This window comes from Falco cherrug, chromosome 6 (assembly GCF_023634085.1).
Source record: "Falco cherrug isolate bFalChe1 chromosome 6, bFalChe1.pri, whole genome shotgun sequence".
Taxonomy (NCBI): domain Eukaryota; kingdom Metazoa; phylum Chordata; class Aves; order Falconiformes; family Falconidae; genus Falco; species Falco cherrug.
Genome location: NC_073702.1, coordinates 38,729,240 through 38,740,537, shown reverse-complemented (window position 1 = coordinate 38,740,537; position 11,298 = coordinate 38,729,240).

Sequence of the window (11,298 nt, the reverse complement as noted above, 5' to 3'; positions counted from 1 at the left end):
TAAAAAATTCCAAGCAAACCAAGAGGGAATTACAAAATACTGCTTCTGGTTTTCAAAGACTAAAGCAATCCTGGAGATTAGTATTATGTACACTTAAACTTCATAGATTAACACACATTAATGGGAGAAGTATGAAATTTAAAATAATCCTTTAAGGAATAAATTGTAGATTAAGAGTGCTATAAAAAAGCAACACTTACCACCTCCTTGCCCCGCTGTTGTTAACTGTAGCATGCAAAACTGGTATTCCTCAGTTACACTCAGTCAGTAGACTAAGTTAATTAAGCCCTAAGTGAAATTTTAAATTGAGCACCTGAACAGGAACTGTTAAAACTATGAGACAGTCTGAATTTTGAGCAGGTTTTTGACTGAAGGTCCCTCTAAGGTGTGGTTACAGATGTGGGGAGGTGCTGACATTAGAAATCAAATGTTCCTGGAGAGAAATAAGACAAATTCTCATGGACTTCTTCCATGAAAGAGAAATTAAAATTCATTAATACCTTCTCTTCCACTAGTTTCTGATTTCAATGTGTGTGCTAATTTGATGGTACTTCATTTGAAGGAGTTGCAAGTACCAGTCAAAAAATGTGAATGCATTGGGGCCATCTAACCTGAGAAGCTGAAGTAGGATAAACTAGTGTGATGTTAATGCTCAGTAGCTCTTCTGCACTGCTTCCTTGCATGCATGCTCCTTTTGCACTAAATATCAAAATGAATTAAGCTAAACTGTGGAAAGATGCAAAGGAGTCCAGAGAAGTACTAAAAGTATAGGCAGAAATGAGTGTCAAAGAACCCAAGCTAATCCAGTTTATACTAAGAAAAAGAAATCAAGCACATAGCCCAAAGAAGAGCAAAGCTGGGAAGCAATGGGTGGTAGCAGAGAGCAAGTTATGTAAAACTGATTGAACATTAAAGTTAGGTAAAACTGATTGAAAGAGCAAGAGTGCCCACAGCCAGCAGGAGAGCTGTGGCTTGGTGCAGGAAACTGCCTTTGTGTTGCGGAAGGGATGGCTGAAGCTGTGCTCCCTTCCCTGGGGCGTACGGCCATGTGCTTGACAGTGAAGCAGATAGTGACTTGGGCAATTTAGAGCAGGGAGCTGCAGGTGTGGGGAATAGTTTCAGGATAAAAATTGAAAAGTCTGAAAAAATAACATCAGCACATTAGAGATTAATGGTGAGGAGCATTCTGGTTTTGAAGCAGAAAGTCTGAATCCCATTTGTAAACAAAAATTAGAAAGTGGACTTTGGTTTTGGCTGTGGCCTGGTGCTGTAGGGAGCATGCTAGAAAATGTTTGTTGGGAAAAGATGAAGCGTTGCATGCTGTAGCAGTGCATGTAGACTATATGATGTCATAGCTCTGGCCAAACAGTTCTAGCAGTGCACCAAGTGGGCATGGCTTATTTGCAGTGTAAACCATGTAAAGTGCTGTTCTGCCTGTGAAATGCATGACTTCTAGGGGTAGCTCCACAAATGTCACTTACTGCCCTCTCCCTTGTTAATGGCAGGAGCAGAACCGCAGAGGTCCCCTTCCCACGCCACAGCACGTTCACCACCACAGCCAGCAACAGCCAGTGCCCCCTCCCCGGGCCAGGGTCCTACCCAGCAGCTCAGGCTTGGGTGCAGTTCAGAAAGAGGTGCCTGAGGGAGGAGGCTGTTTATCTCTTTCTATGTCTTCCTTCATCCCTTTGCTAGAGAAGTAGCATTTAAAATTTGTTTCAGGCTTAAGGCAATGTGAAAGTCAGAGAGCGTGCAAGTTAGAGAGCCGTGTGCCTCATTCAAGACTTGCTCTGTACCCAGCATTGACTGTTTCTGCTCCTTCACAGCCCAAGCTTTGTACCAAAGGATCGAACCTCTGCAGTACAGCTAAAAACCTGAAATAAAAATGAGGTCACAAATATAGGCCAATTACCCATGCATCATGGAACAGGAAATCTTGCAGAACAGCCTTTTTCTTTTTTGTTTGCTCATCTCCCAATGTGGTTTGCTCTTGTGGCCTTTGAATTTGAAAATAAAAAGGATGCATCCTGACTCATGCTGTTGTTTGACAATGTTCTTACTGATCACCAAGGATCTGTCGGTCATGGGAAGCAAACTGAAGACTGTCCAGTTGCATGGTCTTTTGCAATAAATACTGTCTATACATTTTCTCATAATTACTGCACTTTTGCTCAGGTTGACTGCTTTTTTTCCGCACAGTAGAGTCCAATTCTGCTAATGAATCATTTTATTGTTACTTGATCCTCTCTGCGCTGCCTTGAGGGGTTGGGGAAGTGAATTGAAACAAACTTTCAACAGGTAGGAATATAAAAGAGATCATCCAGATCAAGCAAACCTAATCAGTCGGAGCTTACTTTCTCCCTGCTTGGTTCCAACAGTATGGGAGTCCAGAAGCTGTGATAAACTGCCCACACAGCTAAAGACAGACTGCTTTCTTGAGTACAGCTGATCCTTTTCTCCCCTGGCTTTTGTTCTTGATGTGAGTGTTTAATCTAAAACCACAGTAGCCTGTTGTTTGCTACTGACCTAGGGCGTGCAGTTATTTGGAATGATCATTACTGAACTGTGGTCGTTATTTTAACAAATATGGTATTTCACAGAAATTAATGCTACAGCTGTGGCATTGCAGAAAAAGCTCTGATGGTGGAGAATTTGCCAGGGATCTGGGGAAAACAGTTTTACCACTCGAGGTATTGCCCACCAGTGTGAAGGTGCTGAGAGGATGGTCCCCACTGAGCATTCTGGCGGGGAAGGAGCAGTCCCTGCACTGTGCGCAAGGCTGCACCAGGGGAAAAGAATTTAATGGTGTGATGGAAAACCTACCGAAGTGACTAAGTGCAGGGACACTGTCTCTTGTGGCCATGTGTTAACCTCTACCTGCAGAAAACTGCACAAGCACAGATTTGTATCTAGTCTCAGTTAGGCACAGAAAGGAGGTATGAAGGGCAGTGGAGGATCATCCAATGTGTAGCTGGAGCCTGAATGGTCAGTGGTGAGGCAATGTGGGGCCAGTCCTGAAGTCCTGGTGGAGCATGATGAGGCAACTCAGGCCCTGTAGTGCAGAGCCTTCCTTGCTCTCAGGTTTGTACAATGGTATTAGCAAGACGCTGGGGTATTCCTCCTTCCCATTAATTTGATGGGTTGTGGGAAGGTAAAAGCCACTGTTCCGAGCAATGCCCTCTGCATTCGTTAGACTGTCAGACTGGGAACTCAGCCACGCTAAGCACAGCATAGGTAGCCACGATATGGTGGCTTAAAAAGTCCCTTGACATTATTTCAAGCTCCTTCCCTTTGTATATGGTACGTTTCCTCTTTGGTTTCCTTTCTGACTTTCCTCACTTCCCTTCTTGCCTTTACTCCCCCATGTCTCCTACTGGATCCCTCTCCCTCTGTTGTCCCTGCGTTGCCCCTTCTCATCCCATCTCCTCCTCAGCTCCCAGTTGCACTTGGTTTCTGCAAGGTGACACAGCAAACCCAACAGATGCAGCTGTGCTCCTGCCAGCCACCCCTGCTCCCAGCACCAGGAGAAATTACTTTTGTCTGAAGATGGTCCAAGGAAGGGCCATCTAGTCCTTATGCCACCGACCCACATCTCCCAAGGTGTGTTCACAGGTCTGCCACGGTCACTCTGGCTAAGCTAAGCCACTTAATGTTTCTGTTTGCCAGGTCCTCAACTGTAAAATATGGGTGGATGCCCTTGCTGCAAGCCAGCCATCTGTCAGACCGTACAGCTTGTGAAGCTCATTACATCCCTGAGCACCACTAGTGCCCCTGTGGGTTTCCTTCCATGCTGGGCCAGTCACCCTGTTCCTCTCCGACCCAGGACAATGGTCTGTCATTACAGCTCTGCTGAAAGTGAGATGGTTTGTAGCTGACCCACTGTTTCAGTTCAGTCTGGGATAGGTCTGAGGAGATGGCAAAGCTATTGCTCCGAAGGAACCGAAACCCACCCTGGTGATGATCCTAGCCTTTAGAGCAATCTGGAGAGGAGAAAGAGAAAGGTAACAGGCTCTCAATGAGAGTAAAGACAGTTCATACTTCTGTATGTGGGTGGGAGGCCTCACTAATATATCTACTGGTCTTCTCAGGGTCCTGGAAGAAAACCCTTGAATTGCCTTCAACTCAAGCAGAAGACTTGGGTTTCCCCCTAAGAACACTGAACGAGTACCTGAGGAGCTCAGCAGTGGAGACCTGCACTTTTGGGGGCACATTAAAGCTGCTGTGGGGTGAGAGGAGATGCAGGCAGACTGAGAGGTTAACCATTCAGGAGGTGCTGCTGGCAGAACTGGGCACCCCAGAGACATGCTTAGAAGTCCTAGTGCAGGGGAACTGCTTCAGAGACTAGTCTGAAGTTCAAAGCATTTGAGTGGGATAGGGATGGAAGAGACCCACCTTGAGAGCAGGCTGGGAACTATCCCAGGAAGAAGCTGCTGTCTACAAGAGCATTAAAGCCTCAGTATGAGCTGGATGTGAAGGTACTCTAACACAGACTGAAAACCACCCTGGGCCCTGCAGGACAGCAGAGAGAGAGAAGTTGAAAGACATGTAACGTAGGATGTTGCCACCTCAGATATAGCAAGATAAAGCTGGAGACAGTGAGTGAACTCTGTATTTATGACTATTAAAAAAACCAGGTCTGACTCTAGCCTTTTCCAATTATTAGAATAATGAGATTTCAACTTCAGCAAAAATTATCTGAAGCCCTCTCCAAACCAAAGCACCCTTAGTACATGGCTTAGAGAAAACAGAACTCTCTCAGCTTCTTTCTTCTTTATTCAAATAGCAGCTTTTTATTTAACATATGATCAGAGGGGAGCTGTTAAGAATAAAACCTTGTACTGCCCTCAGTGATGGAACATCTTCCATAGTAGGAGCTTCGAATAACTTGTAACCACAAATGTCCTATTGCTTCTAAAAATGTCTCAGTCTAACATTGCCTCACCTTTTACAATTTTTGTTGCACTCAGCTGTGACAGAAAAGTAAAATTGGTGTAAGCAGAGGTTACTGCAAAGTTATAAGAAATCCTTTGGCAGAGCTGCAAAAACGCTGGCTTTTCCTACACACCTTTTGTCGCAGGCCAGAATGGCCTCACACTTACCCTCCATTTCACTTAATCAGGCAGGATCTACGTTACGTACTTGAGGGCTTCTCTCCTGCTGCTGGTGTGGCCTCCGTCTCACCCTTGGTGAGCAGGGTCATGCAGCTGAGAAGTTCAGCCTATCCCTTATCTACCACACCTTGCACGGAGAAGCGTCTACCTGAATATTGAAGCTTTGCAGCTGGTTCACATGATGAGGAACCCGCAAAGAGATAAATTACTATCACAATACCATATCATAACAAGAATTTGTTTCTTGAGTCATTAATCCTGCCATCAGTTCCACTTCTGTGGAAGACCCAGGGGAAGTTCTGAATTTGGAGGTGTAGCTCACAGTTATCGGGCAGTAGCATCTCAGTAACAGAGGACATGAATCTAGTAATTACAGTGCAGCTCCTTTCATAGTTACTTTTCAGTAATACCATTAAGTAAGGCACCATAGTGTAAGTTCTTTTGTTGTATTTTTTTGCATTACATTTTTTAAGCAGCCCCACATTATCACTTTAGAACTTCCAGGAACCTTCTGGCTGAGGTCAGCTAGTAGGAATCCATTCCTTTCTCTGGCACAGCCAAGGCACGGTGCTTATCACATAAAATTGCTGGGAAAATCGCAGCAAAAATCCTGTATTAGTGGAAGCTGTTTGCCTGTTTTAGGAACACTGAAGTATTAACAACAAGGATTCTTTGACAAAGGTGTGAGCCAGCCTGTGCTAGAGGTGGTGTTGATCAGGCTGGTTGGATAGGTCTGGCAGCACCTGAAGGGGAACAAACCCCTCTAGTCCTGCTGCCTGTGTTTGCCGTGGGAAGTGGCATTACATCCTTCTCTTTTGCAGCCATGTAGGCCGAGACCTAGAAGTCCCCTTCCCGCTTGTGCTGGGACTGGTGATGACAGGGAAGCAGGTTTTCCCTCTGTCCTTACAAAAGGCAGTAGTTCAAGCTCATGTCACGTACCACCTGTATATTGCAAAATGGAAAAAGGAAAGCAACCTCCCTGGACACACACACTGGCTGACAGTAGGTTGCTGTGTGAACTTGGACATGAGGAACACACTCCGTTGTGAGGCTGGGTGATGAAGACGTCCCCAGAGACCTGGCTTGGCAGGGAATGCCAGTCTTGACATCAACGTAACAGAATGTAACAGAAACCTCTTTCTGTTGGACAGGCAGAAGGGGGCTGCTGAAGGATGGGCTGCTTTATGCACCAGCTGCAGCAGGGAGACTCAGGCATGACCAACACGCACAACACATTGTGTCCTGCCAGGAAGATGCCATTGTCCCTCCAGAACCATGCCAGAGTGAGGCGTAGGGGATCCTTTCCAGACTTCACGTATCACTGTGGGCTAGTGTGGGCAAACCTCACCTGTGTGGGTGAGACCTTCCCTCTTGGTCACAGGTGGGAATGACAAATCTCATCAAGGAGAACCCTTTTTCCACAAGCAGAGGGAGGGGAGGCAAGCTAGACCCAACTCTAGTTAGGACCAAGGTCTGGGCTCTTCTTGTGGCTTTTGCCTGACCCCCGAAAGAGTCAGTTGTGTTTGCTAAACAAGGAGGAAATTCCTTACTTGGGGGAAAAAAAACCAAACAACAAAACAAACCAACAAAGAGAATGAACAGTTTTCTGTTCAAGGTAAGCCAGCCACCCAGAGAGAAAAGCAAGTGCCAGAGCCCAGGAGAAGGTAGGGGACCGCTGCCTGTGGCAGCTGCCATGTGGGCTCAACTGTCTTTTGAAATCTGACTGAAAAACACCTTTGGGACTACGCCCACATTTGGAAGTAGGCAGAAATCTGAATGTCTCAGGAGACCGAGGTCTTCCCTGATTCAGACGGGGCTGAAGAGTCGATGCTGCAGCGTTAAATGAATCACAGTGGTTAGCAGTGGGCGCGTTGACCCCGTGCCTTCATTCTACACTAATGTTGAGAAGTCAAGGAACGGATTACACAAACTTCATGTAACCAACATTGCTTTAAGAAACCAATTACAGTTCTGGATTCTGGCTTTGTACCTTCGATATGAAAGGGTAATCTGCTAAATGGTTCTTGTGATGTGTGCCTCGAGAGTTAGGGTACTTAGTCCTGGCACTCAGGACTGAACAGAGAGAGTATACTCGAAACAAATGGACAAAAAGTGCAGAGGAGCAGCATCTTTGCCTTGATGACTGCTAGCAGGTAGAATGATATGACTGGCTGGACCAGGTCTCATTCCAGCATTTCAGCTAACAAGGATCAGAGGTATTTTGGAGAGAAACTGAGCTTTGAAATAGGAAAAGGGATATTGTGCCTGTGAAGTAATCAAAGCAGAAGACTGCTGGCTCAGATATTCCCAGCTGAAGCATGATCTTGACTCCAAACACAGACTGGTGAGGTCAGTTGAATATGGACAGAAAGATGCTTTCAGGGTGAAGAAACATGTGTCAGATAGTCCTCTCTGAAGGGAGGAACTATGCTGGGGCATGCTAAGCGTGGTTCCTCCCTGTCCCTCTTTGTAGGAGGAAGCAGATAAAGCCAAGACTGCTTTGTGTGAGGCCACAGAGAGCAGCCATGGGGAGCTGCTGCAGATTCTGGTGAGGGTGTCCCTGCTCGTGTCTGGGTGGTGATTCCTGGGATAGGTGCTGAAACATTGGGGCAGTGAGAGCCCACTAGGGATGAGTGAAGGACTGATGCAAATCTGGATGTCTGCCAACTGTAAAGCATGACACCAACCCTGGTCAACAAAGTGGGAGGAAGCTGCAGCGGAGCAGGGAGTGGTTAATATTAGCACACTTCCCTAAATCTCAATGGTGGAGGTAACCAAAACATCCTGGGGAGGAGGGAGCATGGGTAGCTATCAGTTGCCAGCTTTCTTAAGTGTGTCCTCACGAACATCCATGCTTTTTCCCTTCATTAAAGAACATGTCTGTGCTGCACAACACAATCATAGAAACATAGAGTAGTTTGGGTTGGAAATGACTTTTAAAGGTCCTCTAGTCCCACTGCCCCTACAATGAGCAGGGACATTGACATGAAGAGATGAGCAAGGTGCCTGGGCAGGCATCAAAAGCGATCTAACTTGGAGCAAAATAAATGGATCTTTTAGGGACTGTACTGCATCTGACACCTGAGCTATCTGGCATAGCTTTGCACTGGATAGGAAAGATATACTGAGGGACCTGTTAAAAAGTCTTGGGCTTGCTGCAGATGGAGAAGTTTCCTTGCTACAGCCAAGATCCATAACCAGGTTTTTGGTTTTCTGGTTTGTATTGGTTTTGCATGGCAAGGTGTTGGTAGCGGGGGGCACAGGGGTGGCTTCTGTGAGAAGCCGCCAGAAGCTGCCCCATGTCCGATGGAGCCCATGCCAGCCGGCTCCAGGATGGACCCACTGCTGGCCCAGGCCGAGCCCATCAGCCACGGTGGTGCTGCCTGTGGGATAACGGATTTAAGAAGGGGGCGGCAAATTATGAGCAACAGCAATTGCTTCTGGGGAGAGGAGTGGGCCTGTGTGAGAGCAGCAGCCCTGCAGCCCCCAGGCCAGGCCCGGAGCGGCAGGAGGGGCTCCAGGCCCGGAGCAGGGGTTCCCCCCCAGCCCGCGGTGAAGCCCAGGCTGAGGCAGGCTGTCCCCTCAGCCCCGGGAGCCCGGCAGGAGAGATATACCTGGCTGTCTGGGCCAATCACCTCCTGTTCTTTGCTATCCAGCCTGCTGCCCTAGAGTATTATTTCAGTAGATCTAATATAGCTGTGCAGCATGGTTCTCCAACGTACCTGCCCCACAGCGTTATGGGGTGCCTCTCTCAGTGTGGGCTAGTTTATATTTATAGAAACAAACCCATTATCTCTCAACAAAGAGATGTAAGGACATGATTCCGTTCTCTTACAGTACAGAATTAATTGACAGCAGTTGCCAGATGGCTGCTTCTGCAAAGAAGTGATCAGTAATGTGCCTCCTGTTACTTCTATGGTGGGTTTTTTTATTTTTGGGTTTTTTTACCAGCTCTGTAATCACAGTGGAAAAATCAATTTTATCAAAGCAGTAACCACCAGTAAGTGACTGCATGCATGAAGGCCTGGAGATCAAATGATAACAGCAGTTGCCCACTCCTAGAAAGGAAGTGAAAGGTGAACTATCTGCTGCAGTATGAATTCTAAGAGCTGTGTTAGCTGTTTGTAGCAGAGGATCCTGTGACAGCAACTGCTCTCCCTGTCATCTGCATGGCACAGCACCCCAATGTGCATTAACATTCCCTCCCAATCCACATGGAAATTCATGTGTATGCTCAAGTCTCTAAAGGGACTGAGGTACCTAGCTTCTGTTGACCACAGCAACAGTAAAGTGACCAATACATTTAAAGCTTATTGCAAGCAGAATGATTTAAACATGTGCTTGACTATGACACTGATCCACAGCTGACCATAGAGAGGGTCTGTGATTAGGACACAACTGCCTTCCTATACCAGTGGCATCTCAGTGTTGACAGTTTAGGAACAGTAACTCCTGCTGTACAGAAAATCTGGAAGATTTTCCTCCCTGCAGAGCAATCTCTTGTTAGAGTTTTTCTTCAGGTTGCCTCAGATTATAGGTGTGGTTAGTGGTTATAGCCTACACTATGGTGTAGAAGTAAAGTAAGGGAGTCATTATCTCATTGAAGTGGCCGGCCAAACCCCCTAATTTGTCTTTACAACTGGGAAAATTACAGTCCACCAGCTGAAAAGCAAGTGCTGCGTCTTGGTTCATACAGGAATAAAGAAATCTCTGAGCTGTATCCAGCTAATCCAGGGACTGCATGTTTTGCAGACACAATTTCAAATTTCATTCTTCCATTTCAGCATTTGTGTGTTTAGTTGAGGGCCAGGATCCCAGATGCCTTAAAATTTCCATACTACATAACCAATTGCATCATTAGGTATATAAACACTTTTTAAAATCTATTTTTTTGCTCTTACCCTAGCCATGAAGGCCACTGCTGTGCGAAGAGAGGTCATTGGGGTATTCCATGGTTGTGGGTGTCTTGTAAAAATAGTCATATAACGAAAGCATAACTCTAAAAAGAAATCAGGTCAATGAATTCAACTTGCTCAGGTTGAAATGTCAGTGCCTGGGAGTACAGGCTGATGACAGGGTTTGAGAAACTACTTTGGTAGTTATTTCAATGAGACGTGAAACAGAGAGTGAGTGACTGAGTGAGCAAGAAAAAAAAGTGTTACCGCAATGGGTATGGTCTAACTACAGCATTAAAACCATAGCAATTATGTCAGCGACTGCATATTTAACTCTGCTTGTCTCTTTGCATTGTGTTTGCAGCATTTCTGATACAGAAACTCACTTGTCTTCTACAGCCTAATGTAAATTAGTCATGCATTGGCAGGCAATTCAGCAGAACTTTCTGGCAGGGGACCATTTACTTCAGCAAGCAGCAGTTACTTGGAGATACTTTGCAATATTTTGTCTTCTTTATAGTGATACATTTCATTTAAAAAAATTAGATCCACTTTAGCAAGAATCTAGCTTTAAGCCTTTGAGTGTAGCTGCCGTGTTAGGCTCGGTCTCATAATGACATATTGTCTAAGTGTTGCAGTAACATGGGCTTAGTTACATGGACTTAGTTACATTGACCCAGACGGGATCAAAGAATGTTGTAATAGGTACTTCTAATATGTAAAACTCCACTGGGCATGGGAGACACAGGAATGAAGCCACTTTCCCCCTCCGTGACCTCAGAAAGGACATTTACAATGAAAGCAATCATGTCCCACTGAGAAAAGAAAATATCTGGGTGATGCACAGCTGTATGCAAAGCGTTGTGCAGGTGATGGAGAATAAGGGACTGGGACTCGTGTTGCACTTTCTTCCTTGTGATTTCAGGAACAATTATGCATTTTCTGGACAGTAAAACAGTTTCTTGTGGGCAGAGAATGCAGATAAGTGAGATTACAAGTGCCTGGCATCTTCTTTCAGTTGTCCCTTGGCAATGCACAGGTTGTATGATTCTGTTCATCACTGTAAAGTTTCATTACTTCTGGCATAACCTTGGGTCATGGTTTCACCAGAAGTGGTTCTTAAACCTCTAAGATCAGCAGCTGAAGGGCAATAGTAGAAAACAGACCAAATATAATTCAGGTAAAAGTTCTTAAATTAAAGGAGTATAACTGACAGCAAATAGTCTGCTAAAATTGTTTCTTAATGGAAAAAAGCATGGTTTCAATAAAACAGTTTTCCTGAAGAATGCCTTTAG